The 18,106-nt window shown below is 41.5% G+C and overlaps 12 non-coding genes across 12 annotated transcripts; all 12 read right to left on the bottom strand.

Annotated features, from left to right (window-relative positions):
- Positions 1–12,080: 12,080 nt before the first annotated feature.
- Positions 12,081–12,162, bottom strand: Trnas-aga (transfer RNA serine (anticodon AGA)). The gene has a single exon. It is a non-coding gene; the product is annotated as a tRNA-Ser (tRNA).
- A 433-nt stretch (positions 12,163–12,595) lies between these two features.
- Positions 12,596–12,677, bottom strand: Trnas-uga (transfer RNA serine (anticodon UGA)). The gene has a single exon. It is a non-coding gene; the product is annotated as a tRNA-Ser (tRNA).
- A 433-nt stretch (positions 12,678–13,110) lies between these two features.
- On the bottom strand, positions 13,111–13,192 carry Trnas-aga (transfer RNA serine (anticodon AGA)). Its single transcript has one exon. It is a non-coding gene; the product is annotated as a tRNA-Ser (tRNA).
- A 434-nt stretch (positions 13,193–13,626) lies between these two features.
- Trnas-uga (transfer RNA serine (anticodon UGA)) lies at positions 13,627–13,708 on the bottom strand. The gene has a single exon. It is a non-coding gene; the product is annotated as a tRNA-Ser (tRNA).
- A 433-nt stretch (positions 13,709–14,141) lies between these two features.
- On the bottom strand, positions 14,142–14,223 carry Trnas-aga (transfer RNA serine (anticodon AGA)). Its single transcript has one exon. It is a non-coding gene; the product is annotated as a tRNA-Ser (tRNA).
- A 438-nt stretch (positions 14,224–14,661) lies between these two features.
- On the bottom strand, positions 14,662–14,743 carry Trnas-aga (transfer RNA serine (anticodon AGA)). The gene has a single exon. It is a non-coding gene; the product is annotated as a tRNA-Ser (tRNA).
- Positions 14,744–15,177: 434 nt separating this feature from the next.
- On the bottom strand, positions 15,178–15,259 carry Trnas-aga (transfer RNA serine (anticodon AGA)). The gene has a single exon. It is a non-coding gene; the product is annotated as a tRNA-Ser (tRNA).
- A 433-nt stretch (positions 15,260–15,692) lies between these two features.
- On the bottom strand, positions 15,693–15,774 carry Trnas-aga (transfer RNA serine (anticodon AGA)). Its single transcript has one exon. It is a non-coding gene; the product is annotated as a tRNA-Ser (tRNA).
- Positions 15,775–16,208: 434 nt separating this feature from the next.
- Positions 16,209–16,290, bottom strand: Trnas-aga (transfer RNA serine (anticodon AGA)). Its single transcript has one exon. It is a non-coding gene; the product is annotated as a tRNA-Ser (tRNA).
- A 434-nt stretch (positions 16,291–16,724) lies between these two features.
- Positions 16,725–16,806, bottom strand: Trnas-aga (transfer RNA serine (anticodon AGA)). Its single transcript has one exon. It is a non-coding gene; the product is annotated as a tRNA-Ser (tRNA).
- Positions 16,807–17,239: 433 nt separating this feature from the next.
- Trnas-aga (transfer RNA serine (anticodon AGA)) lies at positions 17,240–17,321 on the bottom strand. The gene has a single exon. It is a non-coding gene; the product is annotated as a tRNA-Ser (tRNA).
- Positions 17,322–17,757: 436 nt separating this feature from the next.
- Trnas-aga (transfer RNA serine (anticodon AGA)) lies at positions 17,758–17,839 on the bottom strand. The gene has a single exon. It is a non-coding gene; the product is annotated as a tRNA-Ser (tRNA).
- Between the last annotated feature and the right edge of the window lie 267 nt (positions 17,840–18,106).

Below are 18,106 nucleotides of genomic sequence, written 5' to 3'. Positions count from 1 at the left end.
TAAACTTTAAACAATGTTAACACATAAAATTTAATGGAATAGTGAAACATACAATCTTGCATTTACAATGACTTAGTGACAAGTGTGTTTGATGTTTTGTTGTTGTTCTTTTTCCGGAGCATATCTCTTAAAGTTTTCAGAATGTTGGTAGGGGTGGGGGTACCTATTTCCAGGGAAACACGACCTAGTGATAAGTGACAAGTGACAAATGACAAGTGTCTTTGATGTTTCTTAAAGTTTATATGTTAGGTTCACCAAACTTCACACACATGTTAATCATTCCCCACTGATGTGCCTTTTGCTATTTCAATTATTTTTCAGAATTTGTTTTGTTGTTCTTTCTGTGGAAACATGACTTGGTGAAAAATGTGTTTGATGGTTCCCTGGCCACAGCATATCACCCAAACTATACGTGCTACACTTAATACACACTTTAATCATGACCCACAGATATGTGCTATTTATTTGCAAAATGTGATTGTTCTCAAGTCTTTGAAGGGCGTTTAGAAGTGGAATACATAAGAATGAAGATTTTTGTATCGATATCAACTTCTTTATATGAGAACACAACGTTTCGGAGTTAATGCTTACTCCTTCATCAGGTGATGAAGACATTGAAAAGACTTTGAAACCAGCAGAAGCCACCTACAAGACACCCTCGAGCCTGACCTCTACCACAAGACCCAGTCCTTAGCAGAGATGCCAAGCAGCACCTCCATGAGAAAGTGAAAACTACCCACATCACAAAGTTCACCCAGTTACAACGCCCCTCCACCTCCAACATTCCTGAAGCTAACAACAACAACAAGAATGAAGATTTGTATTCCATAACTGTGTGAGACATGAAGAGTAGTTTTTATCGTGTAGCGATTGCAATTATGACCGGATAGCACAGGCAGGTGCGTTCTCTGGGTGTACCATTGGTATGTTTTACCTTTGTCTTGATTGTCATGTTAAAGTGACGATCGATAAACTCAGCTTCAGGAAACTAATGCCACAGAAATAAATGTTGCTGCATTGCTGTAATTTTCAGAGACGTCCTTCTCACAAGACATATATTCTGTTGTTTTGAGCAGGCTTTTGGCTATATTAAATATTCAAGCCTTACAACGACAGCCTATATATGCTCGAGGCATGGCGAACAAAAGATTAAATGCGTCTGAAAAGATGCAATCCATCAGAATATGTGGTTTTAAGAATTGATGTTAGGCGTTTCAAACCATAGCTCATGCATCCCGTCAAGTTCTTGAAAGGTCGGATACGTTATCACACATGTCGTCATCAACATGCGGACTGGTAAACCTATTTGTGCCTAATTGTTCAAGCATAAATCTACAGTATTTCCAAAATCAATGAATACAAGCATATGGTCCCTCCTTAAAGCTGTGTTTTAGAAATGCATATAATGGAGCTTATGATATTGACAAATCATGTGTATTTATTGATAATTAGTCATTGCTTCACCGACATGCACATTGCTGTATATGTTAACGTGCCTATTCATTTGCTGCGACTATTTCGGAACACAAATAACATACTAATAAAGTGATATCGACAACTTACATAATACATTTTGTTGTCAGTGAATCGCCACATTGTTAATGGTAGTCTTCAGTGTATATTATGCTGAAAAGAGGTGCAACAGCTGATGTTTTGTATATCACATGTGATTCCGTATTGTAAACCAAAAGTTACTGTGTTCTGTAATCTGATTGGTTGAAAAACATGATTAAATGGTATTAGATTCCCGGAAACTGAAAGACTATTCACCGCGTATTGACACGTAAACAATTGTTTTGTTGTGTCATCGACAGTGGTGACGTCATTCAAATCATATTGTGACGTAAAGTTAGAGTGACGTCACAAATGAGCAACTCCAGATGCTACCATGAGAACCAGCTGAAACGGCCAGCTGATGACACTTCACTGCTGTGTCCGTATTCGATGTAAACGAGTGCATACACTAAAACCCCTTTGGTTTACTTTTGTGTTTACAATGTCGATAAACATCATGTGTTGGCCAATTTCCGGGTGTTATTGAGTATTTGAAGCACGGGAATATTTCATTTGAAACCTCCGGCTGACGCCGTCGGTTCCAAATGCATTCCCGTGCTTCAAATACTCAATAACACCCGGAAATTGGCCAACATATGATGTTTATCTCCTAATTTACGTCTTCAACCATTTTACATGATGCATTTGCATCGTTTAGAAACTGCCGTTGGAAAATACAAAACGGTATACTTTTTAGTTTCATCCTGCAAACACGTGAACGTTCGTGCGCTGGTATGCAAACTACTTCTTGGCACCCTCAACAAACTAATGAACAGTGTCTAACAAATGTTGAAGAAAGTGTGATTGAGCTTGTCAGTATATAGTTCGTGATCTTGACCATCAGCCGAGAGACCCCGGTTACAGAAAATGATGAGCGGGTGAATTTTACCGCTTAAATGTATTTGAACCCACTTTCTGAGGTAATGGATTAGATTCCACTTGTAAAGGTTAATACAAACAGAAAATGAATACTCATGGGCAGTGATATGGTACTGACTGTCAACACGTGTTCCGTGTAGAGAAACGACGGTCCTGGGATTGCAGAATAAGATAGCTTAACTTAAAGTACTTTTAAGCAAACGCCGAACCTGTAACTGAGTCTGTAGTCTCAGTTGTCGTATTCATTTGGAACCTGATTTTCTTTGGTCTGCCATTTTGGCATTGTCTGATAAGCACATATGGCCCGGTCTGAATTACTCTTTACTTAGTGCAACAGTTGATATCTCAGCGTCTGTGTTACATCATGAAACCATTGCGCAGTGTCGTCCCGAGATACATTCAGAGGACAAGTTACAGCACACAGTTCGAAACATTGAAATTTACCTAATCTGGGATGAACAAATAAAATCCGTTGTATTGTGTTGTTGCGCAGATTCAATTTACTTCACTCTAACTGCTTATAAGTTGATCTGAAACTGCAGTGACGTTAAATCATTATAATGGCACGAATAATCTGATTACATGTATGAAGCTTGAAACCGGCAGATACCTACAGAAAAAAGTGTTTGCCTCGTGTCTATAGAAGGGATATAATGTGGGGATGAATGACACGTACTTTTATCTTGGCCCGTTTATGACGATACATACTGAAAGGAAATTTACAACAATGCGACATCGATTTATTTGTGTCAAATTTACTAGCAAGCTGAGTTTATGGAACATTAATTTAAACCGGACAATCAAGACGAATTTCACAAAAAGCACGGAGATTCAACATGCCTATACCATACTCTGCGAATGCACACGCCTGGACTATCAGGTTACAATCGGTAAACGATTATTTGTCATTATCATGTCTCACAGGCATTGCTTGTTATCGTATACGTTTGCGTTAGTGAAACAAATGTGGACAATTTGAACGTTTATGTATGGCGTTACTATAGCAAAGGTTACGCGGATGGATAAATAACATGGTACAGGCACTGTGAGACTATTAAGGAAGTCCACATTCAGTTCAATAGTATTGAATTTCCAATTATGTGCTGTCACTTCTGTCAAAGTAGTCATGCGCAAGCAGAATAGACTTAAGAAACTACGTGTTGGTTATTGTAGTGTATACATATGGAAATTAATTAAGCAACACCAAATTCAAAGACACATAAAAACTTAACAAAGTTTAACGAAGTAATTTTGATGATTGATTATTCAATTTTGATGTATTGACATACAGCATGAGCTTTTCATGGGTTGATATGACGCGCGTGAAGCTTGCACAGCGCACGTGCATTGCTTTAACCTCAACTTTCGAAAAATGCACTTTTTCCCTGGGGTGTTTACAAGCGCAGGTTGTCGATTGCATTCGGTTTTTCATTCATTTCAATGTCATGGCACGTAGGAAATTATCAGAGGCCACTCGTTGGCAAATAATCGGCATGAGGAATGCTGGTATGTCTCTAAGACAAATCGGGACTCAAATCGGACGACATCATTCCATAATTTCAAAACTTTTGAAAAAATACCGGGCCACTAATGAAGTTAAAGACCTGCCTAGACCAGGAAGACCCAGGAAGACCACAGTCCGGGAGGACAGAGCTTTACTGAGACTTGTACGGCGCAGGTCCTTCGACTCGAGCTCTCGGTTGAGACAGGAGTGGCTTCCAGGGAGACCCATCTCGAACAGGACTGTTCGGAATCGTCTGAAAGCTGCAGGATACCGGGCAAGGAGGCCAATCAAGCGACCCAGACTGTCTCCAGCCCATAAGGCAGCCCGACTGGCCTGGTGTAATGACCGTTTGCACTGGAACATTGCCTCTTGGAGGAAGGTCCATTTCTCAGATGAGAGCCGGTTCTTGCTGCACATGGTGGACGGTCGTACTCGGGTCTGGAGGCAGAGGAACACAGCAATGGCTCCACGGAACATCCAGGAGACTGTGGCCTTTGGGGGAGGTTCCGTTATGGTATGGGGGTGCATTTCCATGAACTGCAAGTTGGATATCATTACCATCCGTGGCAACCTTAACGGTGTTCGTTACCAACAGGAGGTTCTTGACAGGGCTGTGGTACCTCATTTTGAGAACCATCCTCTGGCAACGAGACCCATATTTATGGACGACAATGCTAGACCTCACAGGGCGCATGCTGTAAATGATTTTTTGCGGCAAAATGCAATTGACAGAATTCCATGGCCTGCCATGAGCCCTGACCTCAACCCCATTGAACATTTGTGGGACTTTATTGGCCGTCGTGTGAGGCAGAGAGACCCACCAGTCCATAATCTCAACGAATTGACGGCTGCCCTGCATGAGGAGTGGAACAGGATCCCCCAGAATCAGATCCGGAGACTCATCCAAGGAATGAGGAGGCGTCTGGAATCGGTGGTGCGTGCGCAGGGAGGACACACTAGATATTGATGAAAGTCGGTGTGCAGACTCTCAGATGACTGTTCTTTCTTTCCATGTGACATTTGTGTTAATACACCTGACAACAACGTCTGTGGATGAATAGTAAATTGTGTCCATTTTTTCATGAATTTAAGACAGTTTTAAGAATTTGGATTTCGTTGCAATAAAGCAAAGTCTTGATACTTTTTCCCTTTAAGTTGTTTGTCAGAGATCGTCTGTTGAATAAAAAAGTGTCAAACTATATCAACCCGGCATATTTTGATTGTCAGAACACTTCAAAGTTGCTCCAATAGAAAAAATTGGGGTGTTGCTTGATTAATTTCCAGGTGTATATTTAGTCGAGCTCCAAGGGAGATAATCTGCTATTCTGCTAGGACGCTGGGAACACTTGCATGGACAAAGGGGCAGTGCATCGCCCTTAGTTCACCGCTGAACATTTCTTAATCCCTGGAAATGTGCACCTCAGAAGATTTACCAACACCACAGATAAGCCGTATCAAAAGCGAGGACAGTTTAACAAGACTTGCTAGCGTGCATAATACTGCTGTTTTTGTCATACTCTTTTGGAGATAAGAACATTGATTTCAAACGTATTGAAATATGCGAAATTAGATGAAACGAGCAATTCACATGATGGAAACATATGATCATCTTGCTTCAGCACAGGCAACATGAAGATGTACGTTCATATACATACCCCAGAAATCCGGTATCAGCCATAAATATCGAAGGTGAATAAACATTTTCAAATGTGTTTTCTCACCAAACTACATTCACATGTTTCCAAACCGAGTAAACATAGAATGAAATGAGAAATTTCAGCACCCACTGAAATTTAAAAGGAATGCACTGGAAATACTGTATGATCATCTCTTTACCTGAGTATCTGTTTTGCAGTTCATGTTTGGAAATACCTGACAATCCAGTCAGGGCATACATGAACGACCTGCTTGTGAATAAGAAAATGCACAATGAGCATATGTTTAAGGTAAACATACGTAAACAGAGTCATTACGTACATTTCTACTGTCTTTACTTTTTTCAGTGTTGTACTATAGGCCTTTTGATCAAGGGAAGATGTCACAAAACAGTTGTGAAAAAGAATGCGTCGTCGGCAGAATTCGAACCTGTGCGGGAAGATCCCAATAGATTTCTAGTCTATCGCCTTAACCACTTTTTTTTTTTTTCATTAAAATATTTATTCACAAAATTGTAGAATTACAGTCGCAGACAGTGCTTACACTACCACCTCATAAATAAAATATGTATCACAGATTTGGGGTGGCAGTGCCTAACATTTCAACATAACATTAACATTTGGAAAGAGAGGCAGTATGTTTTCATAGAAATGTTCAGAAGTTTTTTATAGGTTACAATGAAGAAATATACCCGGATGAATGTATAATATATTTAATGTAGGTAATCTGAGTACCTCTGTATTTATAAAGCATTATGTAATATTCTAATCTAACGGTGAGTGGAGAACAATCTCATTTCCATCCAACGATATGAATGTATTGCTTATGACATATTTTTGAATAAAAATGTGTGATTGATTTGCTTTGGAATATTTAAAGAACAACAGGCTAAAATGACGTCTTATCAATGATTTGAAAAATGCCTTCATGTGAAATGAAATCATGTTTTGGCTCAATATCACCCTCATTTTAAATACAGCTAGACGATAAATTGAGAATACAATGTCCATGAATGCTTTAGACGACAACTTCTTTTCTGGTAAGAACCCAAACAATAACCAGATAGATAACCGTCCAAAACTAAAGCCTGTGTCCTGGCACACATCTGTCAACATTTCAATGATGAGGTCTTGCAAGGGCGATAACTCCTTGCAGAAGACGAACAGATGTAAAATGTCTTCTGTTTGTATGTGACACACTGGACAAACATCAGTGTTTGACAGTCCAATTTTTAGAAGTTTATCATATGTGAAAACAATATTATGTGCAATTTTAAAATCTAACTGCATGGAGTCTGTTGATTTATCTTTTTCCCATACATTCATCCAAATATCTTTCCAATTAATATCCAGTGCAAGCTGATTCCACCAAGCGATAGCTACTGGTTCCTTGAAATGTTTTTTCCTGAGAACTTCATAACAAAATTTTGTTGTGAATAAATCAACAGACAGATCCTGGTTTTGAACAGTGCATGTTATGTCTCTTGATGGGGAGTTAGTGGCAACCTCTGACAAAATGATCTTTTTCCACTCTGACGGAAACGCTAATAAAATAATGGCATAACATTGTTGTATGGTACTTACATCCATCTCAGGTAAGGTCTCATGGATTATTTTAACAATAATGTGTCCAGACATGAATTTTGGAATAACTTCAAAACAAATATGCTTGATGCAAATAATTCCACTTGAAATAAATGACTGAAACATAAGAGTTTTTCCATTGAATGTAATCAATGGATTCTTAAATATTGGCTGATTCATGATCTCATCTACCTTTTTAAGTAATGGTCTTTTTCCTTCATTCAATTCATTCCATGCAGCTAGTAACTCTGCATAAAATGGACTTATATTCTGTAAATAGGCTTTATCATATTCAAGGCTTAAAGCATCAATTCCTAAGTTCATTTTCAGAAGATGTGACATAAAATATACAAATGTTTGTTTCCAAACACAACTGAGCTGACAACTGACATAGGCTCTCAGTAATTTCAGCCTTAAAGCATATTTTTTTAAACGTAAATCTGGTATATTAAGACCTCCATCTAAACAAACACCAATGCATGTACCGTGTGCTATTTTGGCAGGTTTGTTATGCCATAAAAAGTCTCTAAACATTTGTGTAAATTTATTCTCCACCCAATATGGAACAGGTAGTACAGTGAACATATACCACAAACGAGAGCTCATAAGGATATTAATAACAATGGCTCTGCCTTGTAAGGTTAACTGTCTACGCAGCCATGAATTTAACAGTGCTTGTATTTTGTCTATTTTCTTCCTCCAGTTTAAAGTTTCACACATCGCTTTGTCGATGCCGATTTTTCAATATTGATTTTTGCACCCGTTGCCTCACAATAGAAGTTAACTGTACTAAATGTTTCAAGGACAGAGTTAACATCTGACACAGTAACTGTTGTGTCATCAGCATGTTGGTATATCAAAGAATTAATATCATTACTGATGTTAATTCCATGAATATCAGGATTGTTTTTTATTATTAAATTCAGTGGCTCTGACACCAACACATATAGCATAGAGCTCATTGGATCCCCCTGCCTAACTCCACGAGTTAAAGTGAAGTATGGTGTCAAATGACCATTGCATTTCACAGAACTCTTTATATCAGTATATAGGATCTTAATCCATGAAGTGAAAAAATCTCCAAAGTTAAATTTCCTAAGAATTTGAAATAAATATTGGTGCGATACCCTATCAAAGGCTTTTTCTTGATCTATTTTAATGAGATAGGAGTCATCCTTATGATTACTGACAACATCAATGACATCTCTAACAGAATGTAGGTTACTGGCTATGTCTCTTCCTGGTATGCAACAAGATTGTTCAGGGGAGACAACTGAAGCCATCGCATTTCTCAATCTCAACGACAACACTCTAGAAATGAGCTTAGAGTCTACATTAATCAATGAGATAGGTCTGTAACACTTAATGTCCCTTTTGTCACCTTTCTTTTTATAAAATAAACTAATAATACTCTTTTTCATGGAGCGAGAAAGATTATGCTCTTTGTATATACCATCTACAACTTCTAAAAAGAAGGGACATAAAATATTCCAAAACTTTAAATAAAACTCAACAGTTAGGCCGTCCGGACCCGGTGATTTATTCTTTTTCATTCCTTTGAGTGCTTTTGTAAGCTCACTCTGAGAAATAGGTACGTCACATGATTGTTTTTCTTCTTCAGAAAGTTTTTTCCCAATATTATCAATGAGACTTTGTTGTTTTACGAAATCACATTGCTCAGCAGTAAATAAGGATGAGTAAAATTGCTGAGCAGTATCTAAAATATCCTCTGTATTCCTGGCTATAGTACCATCTTCCTTGTACAGTGATTTTATTGAATTAGCCTGTTGTTTACTTTTTTCAAGGTTCAAAAAGTAAGTGGTGTTTCTATCTGACTCCAGCGTGCACTGAGCTTTTGACCTGAGAATAGCACCCTTGGATTTATTATGCTCATACACCTCTAGTTCACTTTCCAATAATTGTAAATCGGTAGATTTATAGCCAGGAATGGAGGATATTTTATGATATTCAATTCTAAGCTTATTTTGAATTTTATAATAATCAGCTTTTGCTTCCCTGTTTTTCTTAGATGCATAAAATCTGGAAAATGTTTTAAATTTGTATTTTAAGTTATCCCACCATATCAATGGATCTGTTTTAAGTAAAGGGCATTGTTTTGCCTCCTCTATTAATGCAATAATTCGTAAGTAGAATGTGAAATCTTCCAGAAGCTGATTATTAAAAATCCATACCCCAGGACCTCTTTCTACTGAAGAAAAGTCCAATCTGAGGGCTACTATACTGTGATCGCTCACAGAGGAATATCTAATGTAACTATTTACAGCACTTGTAATGAGATCTCTTGAAACAATTATCAGATCAATTCTAGATTGTTTCATACTTCCTAACACAGACTGTATTCTGGTAAATTCTTTTTTGTCATAGTTTTTATATCTCCATATATCAACTAGGCTGTTGTCAGAGAGAAAATCGTTTAAAACATTGCTACTTTGAATATTAAACGATGTATTGTTGATGCCTTTATCAAGTAAAGGATTTAATATCTCATTAAAATCCCCAGCACAAATTATGTGTTCTTTCTCAATCCATGTTGTCAAATTCTTGAAAAAATCTATTCTCTCTTTACTCTCATTTGGGGCATACACGTTTAATAAAGCAACTGATCTATCTTCAATAGCTAGGGAAGCCTTTATTAATCCTCCTTCTTCATCTTTTCTAAGCAGCTTAACATTTTGCTCAAAACCATCTGAGACTAATATAGCTACACCTCTTCTATCATTTTCTGCATTAGAATAGAAAATAGTTCCTGGCCACAAATGTTTATATTTTTCTATATATTCATCCGACCAAAAAGTTTCCTGCAAAAAAGCAATATTGACTTGAGAATTCCTAATTAGTGCAAATACATTTTGCATTTTGGCTGTATCCCGGAGTCCATTTACATTCCATGACCATATTGTGACCATTGCAGAAAAGAGAAATAGATGCTTACTAGACAACATTATGGAGTTTCCATAACATTTTCCAACACACCTGATAATTCTCTTCTGTCATTGACCTTTTCTGCTTTCTTTTTCTTTTGTTGGTCTTTTTTATTTTCTCTCACTTTATTTTCCAAGTCATTGTTTTGTAATACCGTCTCTGATAATTTAGGCTGCAGTTTGTGCCTTCTTGCACGTTTACGCGACGCAATTGTCCACTTTGCAGATGATACACCGGTTGGTTTTTGAATGTCTTTATCCTCTTCTCTTGTGTCCAGGCTTTCCTGAAGCAAAGCGTTCTTGTCTGTGGTGTCCTTGTCCTCCTTCTCGCAATCAGAAATATCCTCAGCAAATGGAATTACTTGCGTATTATCTTCCTTCGCCGTTTTTTCAGTTCCTTGTAATTTTGTCTCTTCTTTTTGATTTCTCTTGGTTTCTTCTGTTCCATCTGCATGATTCTCCTTTGACGCGGAAATATGTTCCAGAGGAACCTCATCCCAGGATTTTGTTGGGGCTAACTCCCTCTCCAAATCCGAATCAGAATCGCTAAACCTTTCCTCATCCTCTATATCGGAGAAACAGTTGCAGATTTCAATTGAACGAAAACAGATATGACAACTACGTTCCTGATTTTCTTCTGCTTTGCAATTTCTGGCAATGTGTCCACTTCCACTGCATTTATAACATTTGGTGTTAGGACAATCCTTCACCACGTGACCTCCAGAATTGCACTTGAAGCATAACCGTTCTTGGTTATTGTGTATAACTCTAAAATACCTGTATCCATCCAGGGTGTTAAACCCCATTGAATACGGTAATGAGTTACATTCAGGGGGAAATACCACCCTCACATATCTTGTGCCATCAAAAATGTGTGTGCCTTTAAGAGTTCTGTGCTTGATGTCACTTTTCATAGTTATTCCTCTCTCACTGAGAAGTTTTTCTATTTCTTCATCATCGATGTACGGTGGGAGATGAAGAAATGACACCACTACACTGTCACTCTGAAGCAGTCTGAATGAGATCTTCTGATCTTCTATAACTAAGTCATTTGTTTCAGCAAGAATCCTTGCCTCGGTGCTGTCAGGGACTGTTACATCAAAGCAATCTGTGCCTTTCAACACACATGCCCACACATCAGATACATACTCCAACAAAACATTGCAAAGCGTGCTTGCGGTTACAACTCTGTTGTCTCCTACATGAACTTCAATTGTGCAATCCTTCTGATACTTTCTTTTTGAATAGGAGTCCGCCATTTTGTCTCCAGTCAGCAAGATGTCCACAACACAGCGACCGTATATAGCACGCACCTAAGTGCTTGCTAACGAGGTAGGTTCACATACAATTACATTGTAAATGTCATCCTACCTTTAGGCACCAAATTCAAGTTCAGACGTCCCTTTAAATGACAATCTCCGAGAAAACTTGTAACTCTCTCGTAAATCCGTCCATACACCTCCAATTCAAGGGAGGTACTATCCCAATAGATTTCTAGTCTATCGCCTTAACCACTCGGTCACGACGACCGTTGCTGTCAGATGTGGGAAACATGCCTCTGGTCTATGCAAACTAACTTCTCCACACGCTCCAAAATATGTCAGGCCCAAGTAACATTCCTTAACACATACAAACTCCAACCTCTACTCTCCCACTTGTACAAAGCAAGACAAACTGGCTCATCTTCAAGACAATGGCTGTATTCTAACCACCCTGTATGTATTCTGGCCTACACCTGTCTCTTGCAGTAAATAATCTTGTGCCCAGTGGAATATACTTTGCATGCATGCATGCACCCGAGACCAGCCACCTGCACTGTGTTCGAGTTACCCGTGGAAGACGAGTCTGTTGGCATGCCATTCTCGTGGCAGCTGATGTGTGCCACAACTGTGTACAGCTTGGGTACTCTTCAGGCGCAAAAAACGAAGGAAACATGTCACAAAACAGTTGTGAAAAAGAATGCGTCGTCGGCAGGATTCGAACCTGCGCGGGAAGATCCCAATAGATTTCTAGTCTATCGCCTTAACCACTCGGCCACGACGACCGTTGCTGTCAGATGTGGGAAACATGCCTCTGGTCTATGCAAACTAACTTCTCCACACGCTCCAAAATATGTCAGGCCCAAGTAACATTCCTTAACACATACAAACTCCAACCTCTACTCTCCCACTTGTACAAAGCAAGACAAACTGGCTCATCTTCAAGACAATGGCTGTATTCTAACCACCCTGTATGTATTCTGGCCTACACCTGTCTCTTGCAGTAAATAATCTTGTGCCCAGTGGAATATACTTTGCATGCATGCATGCACCCGAGACCAGCCACCTGCACTGTGTTCGAGTTACCCGTGGAAGACGAGTCTGTTGGCATGCCATTCTCGTGGCAGCTGATGTGTGCCACAACTGTGTACAGCTTGGGTACTCTTCAGGCGCAAAAAACGAAGGAAACATGTCACAAAACAGTTGTGAAAAAGAATGCGTCGTCGGCAGGATTCGAACCTGCGCGGGAAGATCCCAATAGATTTCAAGTCTATCGCCTTAACCACTCGGCCACGACGACCGTTGCTGTCAGATGTGGGAAACATGCCTCTGGTCTATGCAAACTAACTTCTCCACACGCTCCAAAATATGTCAGGCCCAAGTAACATTCCTTAACACATACAAACTCCAACCTCTACTCTCCCACTTGTACAAAGCAAGACAAACTGGCTCATCTTCAAGACAATGGCTGTATTCTAACCACCCTGTATGTATTCTGGCCTACACCTGTCTCTTGCAGTAAATAATCTTGTGCCCAGTGGAATATACTTTGCATGCATGCATGCACCCGAGACCAGCCACCTGCACTGTGTTCGAGTTACCCGTGGAAGACGAGTCTGTTGGCATGCCATTCTCGTGGCAGCTGATGTGTGCCACAACTGTGTACAGCTTGGGTACTCTTCAGGCGCAAAAAACGAAGGAAACATGTCACAAAACAGTTGTGAAAAAGAATGCGTCGTCGGCAGGATTCGAACCTGCGCGGGAAGATCCCAATAGATTTCTAGTCTATCGCCTTAACCACTCGGCCACGACGACCGTTGCTGTCAGATGTGGGAAACATGCCTCTGGTCTATGCAAACTAACTTCTCCACACGCTCCAAAATATGTCAGGCCCAAGTAACATTCCTTAACACATACAAACTCCAACCTCTACTCTCCCACTTGTACAAAGCAAGACAAACTGGCTCATCTTCAAGACAATGGCTGTATTCTAACCACCCTATATGTATTCTGGCCTACACCTGTCTCTTGCAGTAAATAATCTTGTGCCCAGTGGAATATACTTTGCATGCATGCATGCACCCGAGACCAGCCACCTGCACTGTGTTCGAGTTACCCGTGGAAGACGAGTCTGTTGGCATGCCATTCTCATGGCAGCTGATGTGTGCCACAACTGTGTACAGCTTGGGTACTCTTCAGGCGCAAAAAAACGAAGGAAACATGTCACAAAACAGTTGTGAAAAAGAATGCGTCGTCGGCAGGATTCGAACCTGCGCGGGAAGATCCCAATAGATTTCAAGTCTATCGCCTTAACCACTCGGCCACGACGACCGTTGCTGTCAGATGTGGGAAACATGCCTCTGGTCTATGCAAACTAACTTCTCCACACGCTCCAAAATATGTCAGGCCCAAGTAACATTCCTTAACACATACAAACTCCAACCTCTACTCTCCCACTTGTACAAAGTAAGACAAACTGGCTCATCTTCAAGACAATGGCTGTATTCTAAGCACCCTGTATGTATTCTGGCCTACACCTGTCTCTTGCAGTAAATAATCTTGTGCCCAGTGGAATATACTTTGCATGCATGCATGCACCCGAGACCAGCCACCTGCACTGTGTTCGAGTTACCCGTGGAAGACGAGTCTGTTGGCATGCCATTCTCGTGGCAGCTGATGTGTGCCACAACTGTGTACAGCTTGGGTACTCTTCAGGCGCAAAAAACGAAGGAAACATGTCACAAAACAGTTGTGAAAAAGAATGCGTCGTCGGCAGGATTCGAACCTGCGCGGGAAGATCCCAATAGATTTCTAGTCTATCGCCTTAACCACTCGGCCACGACGACCGTTGCTGTCAGATGTGGGAAACATGCCTCTGGTCTATGCAAACTAACTTCTCCACACGCTCCAAAATATGTCAGGCCCAAGTAACATTCCTTAACACATACAAACTCCAACCTCTACTCTCCCACTTGTACAAAGCAAGACAAACTGGCTCATCTTCAAGACAATGGCTGTATTCTAACCACCCTGTATGTATTCTGGCCTACACCTGTCTCTTGCAGTAAATAATCTTGTGCCCAGTGGAATATACTTTGCATGCATGCATGCATGCACCCGAGACCAGCCACCTGCACTGTGTTCGAGTTACCCGTGGAAGACGAGTCTGTTGGCATGCCATTCTCGTGGCAGCTGATGTGTGCCACAACTGTGTACAGCTTGGGTACTCTTCAGGCGCAAAAAAACGAAGGAAACATGTCACAAAACAGTTGTGAAAAAGAATGCGTCGTCGGCAGGATTCGAACCTGCGCGGGAAGATCCCAATAGATTTCTAGTCTATCGCCTTAACCACTCGGCCACGACGACCGTTGCTGTCAGATGTGGGAAACATGCCTCTGGTCTATGCAAACTAACTTCTCCACACGCTCCAAAATATGTCAGGCCCAAGTAACATTCCTTAACACATACAAACTCCAACCTCTACTCTCCCACTTGTACAAAGTAAGACAAACTGGCTCATCTTCAAGACAATGGCTGTATTCTAACCACCCTGTATGTATTCTGGCCTACACCTGTCTCTTGCAGTAAATAATCTTGTGCCCAGTGGAATATACTTTGCATGCATGCATGCACCCGAGACCAGCCACCTGCACTGTGTTCGAGTTACCCGTGGAAGACGAGTCTGTTGGCATGCCATTCTCGTGGCAGCTGATGTGTGCCACAACTGTGTACAGCTTGGGTACTCTTCAGGCGCAAAAAAACGAAGGAAACATGTCACAAAACAGTTGTGAAAAAGAATGCGTCGTCGGCAGGATTCGAACCTGCGCGGGAAGATCCCAATAGATTTCTAGTCTATCGCCTTAACCACTCGGCCACGACGACCGTTGCTGTCAGATGTGGGAAACATGCCTCTGGTCTATGCAAACTAACTTCTCCACACGCTCCAAAATATGTCAGGCCCAAGTAACATTCCTTAACACATACAAACTCCAACCTCTACTCTCCCACTTGTACAAAGTAAGACAAACTGGCTCATCTTCAAGACAATGGCTGTATTCTAAGCACCCTGTATGTATTCTGGCCTACACCTGTCTCTTGCAGTAAATAATCTTGTGCCCAGTGGAATATACTTTGCATGCATGCATGCACCCGAGACCAGCCACCTGCACTGTGTTCGAGTTACCCGTGGAAGACGAGTCTGTTGGCATGCCATTCTCGTGGCAGCTGATGTGTGCCACAACTGTGTACAGCTTGGGTACTCTTCAGGCGCAAAAAACGAAGGAAACATGTCACAAAACAGTTGTGAAAAAGAATGCGTCGTCGGCAGGATTCGAACCTGCGCGGGAAGATCCCAATAGATTTCTAGTCTATCGCCTTAACCACTCGGCCACGACGACCGTTGCTGTCAGATGTGGGAAACATGCCTCTGGTCTATGCAAACTAACTTCTCCACACGCTCCAAAATATGTCAGGCCCAAGTAACATTCCTTAACACATACAAACTCCAACCTCTACTCTCCCACTTGTACAAAGCAAGACAAACTGGCTCATCTTCAAGACAATGGCTGTATTCTAACCACCCTGTATGTATTCTGGCCTACACCTGTCTCTTGCAGTAAATAATCTTGTGCCCAGTGGAATATACTTTGCATGCATGCATGCACCCGAGACCAGCCACCTGCACTGTGTTCGAGTTACCCGTGGAAGACGAGTCTGTTGGCATGCCATTCTCGTGGCAGCTGATGTGTGCCACAACTGTGTACAGCTTGGGTACTCTTCAGGCGCAAAAAAACGAAGGAAACATGTCACAAAACAGTTGTGAAAAAGAATGCGTCGTCGGCAGGATTCGAACCTGCGCGGGAAGATCCCAATAGATTTCTAGTCTATCGCCTTAACCACTCGGCCACGACGACCGTTGCTGTCAGATGTGGGAAACATGCCTCTGGTCTATGCAAACTAACTTCTCCACACGCTCCAAAATATGTCAGGCCCAAGTAACATTCCTTAACACATACAAACTCCAACCTCTACTCTCCCACTTGTACAAAGCAAGACAAACTGGCTCATCTTCAAGACAATGGCTGTATTCTAACCACCCTGTATGTATTCTGGCCTACACCTGTCTCTTGCAGTAAATAATCTTGTGCCCAGTGGAATATACTTTGCATGCATGCATGCACCCGAGACCAGCCACCTGCACTGTGTTCGAGTTACCCGTGGAAGACGAGTCTGTTGGCATGCCATTCTCGTGGCAGCTGATGTGTGCCACAACTGTGTACAGCTTGGGTACTCTTCAGGCGCAAAAAAACGAAGGAAACATGTCACAAAACAGTTGTGAAAAAGAATGCGTCGTCGGCAGGATTCGAACCTGCGCGGGAAGATCCCAATAGATTTCTAGTCTATCGCCTTAACCACTCGGCCACGACGACCGTTGCTGTCAGATGTGGGAAACATGCCTCTGGTCTATGCAAACTAACTTCTCCACACGCTCCAAAATATGTCAGGCCCAAGTAACATTCCTTAACACATACAAACTCCAACCTCTACTCTCCCACTTGTACAAAGTAAGACAAACTGGCTCATCTTCAAGACAATGGCTGTATTCTAACCACCCTGTATGTATTCTGGCCTACACCTGTCTCTTGCAGTAAATAATCTTGTGCCCAGTGGAATATACTTTGCATGCATGCATGCACCCGAGACCAGCCACCTGCACTGTGTTCGAGTTACCCGTGGAAGACGAGTCTGTTGGCATGCCATTCTCGTGGCAGCTGATGTGTGCCACAACTGTGTACAGCTTGGGTACTCTTCAGGCGCAAAAAACGAAGGAAACATGTCACAAAACAGTTGTGAAAAAGAATGCGTCGTCGGCAGGATTCGAACCTGCGCGGGAAGATCCCAATAGATTTCTAGTCTATCGCCTTAACCACTCGGCCACGACGACGACCGTTGCTGTCAGATGTGGGAAACATGCCTCTGGTCTATGCAAACTAACTTCTCCACACGCTCCAAAATATGTCAGGCCCAAGTAACATTCCTTAACACATACAAACTCCAACCTCTACTCTCCCACTTGTACAAAGCAAGACAAACTGGCTCATCTTCAAGACAATGGCTGTATTCTAACCACCCTGTATGTATTCTGGCCTACACCTGTCTCTTGCAGTAAATAATCTTGTGCCCAGTGGAATATACTTTGCATGCATGCATGCACCCGAGACCAGCCACCTGCACTGTGTTCGAGTTACCCGTGGAAGACGAGTCTGTTGGCATGCCATTCTCGTGGCAGCTGATGTGTGCCACAACTGTGTACAGCTTGGGTACTCTTCAGGCGCAAAAAACGAAGGAAACATGTCACAAAACAGTTGTGAAAAAGAATGCGTCGTCGGCAGGATTCGAACCTGCGCGGGAAGATCCCAATAGATTTCTAGTCTATCGCCTTAACCACTCGGCCACGACGACCGTTGCTGTCAGATGTGGGAAACATGCCTCTGGTCTATGCAAACTAACTTCTCCACACGCTCCAAAATATGTCAGGCCCAAGTAACATTCCTTAACACATACAAACTCCAACCTCTACTCTCCCACTTGTACAAAGCAAGACAAACTGGCTCATCTTCAAGACAATGGCTGTATTCTAACCACCCTGTATGTATTCTGGCCTACACCTGTCTCTTGCAGTAAATAATCTTGTGCCCAGTGGAATATACTTTGCATGCATGCATGCAC

This window comes from Haliotis asinina, chromosome 16 (genome assembly GCF_037392515.1).
Source record: "Haliotis asinina isolate JCU_RB_2024 chromosome 16, JCU_Hal_asi_v2, whole genome shotgun sequence".
NCBI lineage: Eukaryota > Metazoa > Mollusca > Gastropoda > Lepetellida > Haliotidae > Haliotis > Haliotis asinina.
Note: the sequence above shows the minus strand (reverse complement) of the source record. Positions and strands in the feature narration are given on the sequence as shown.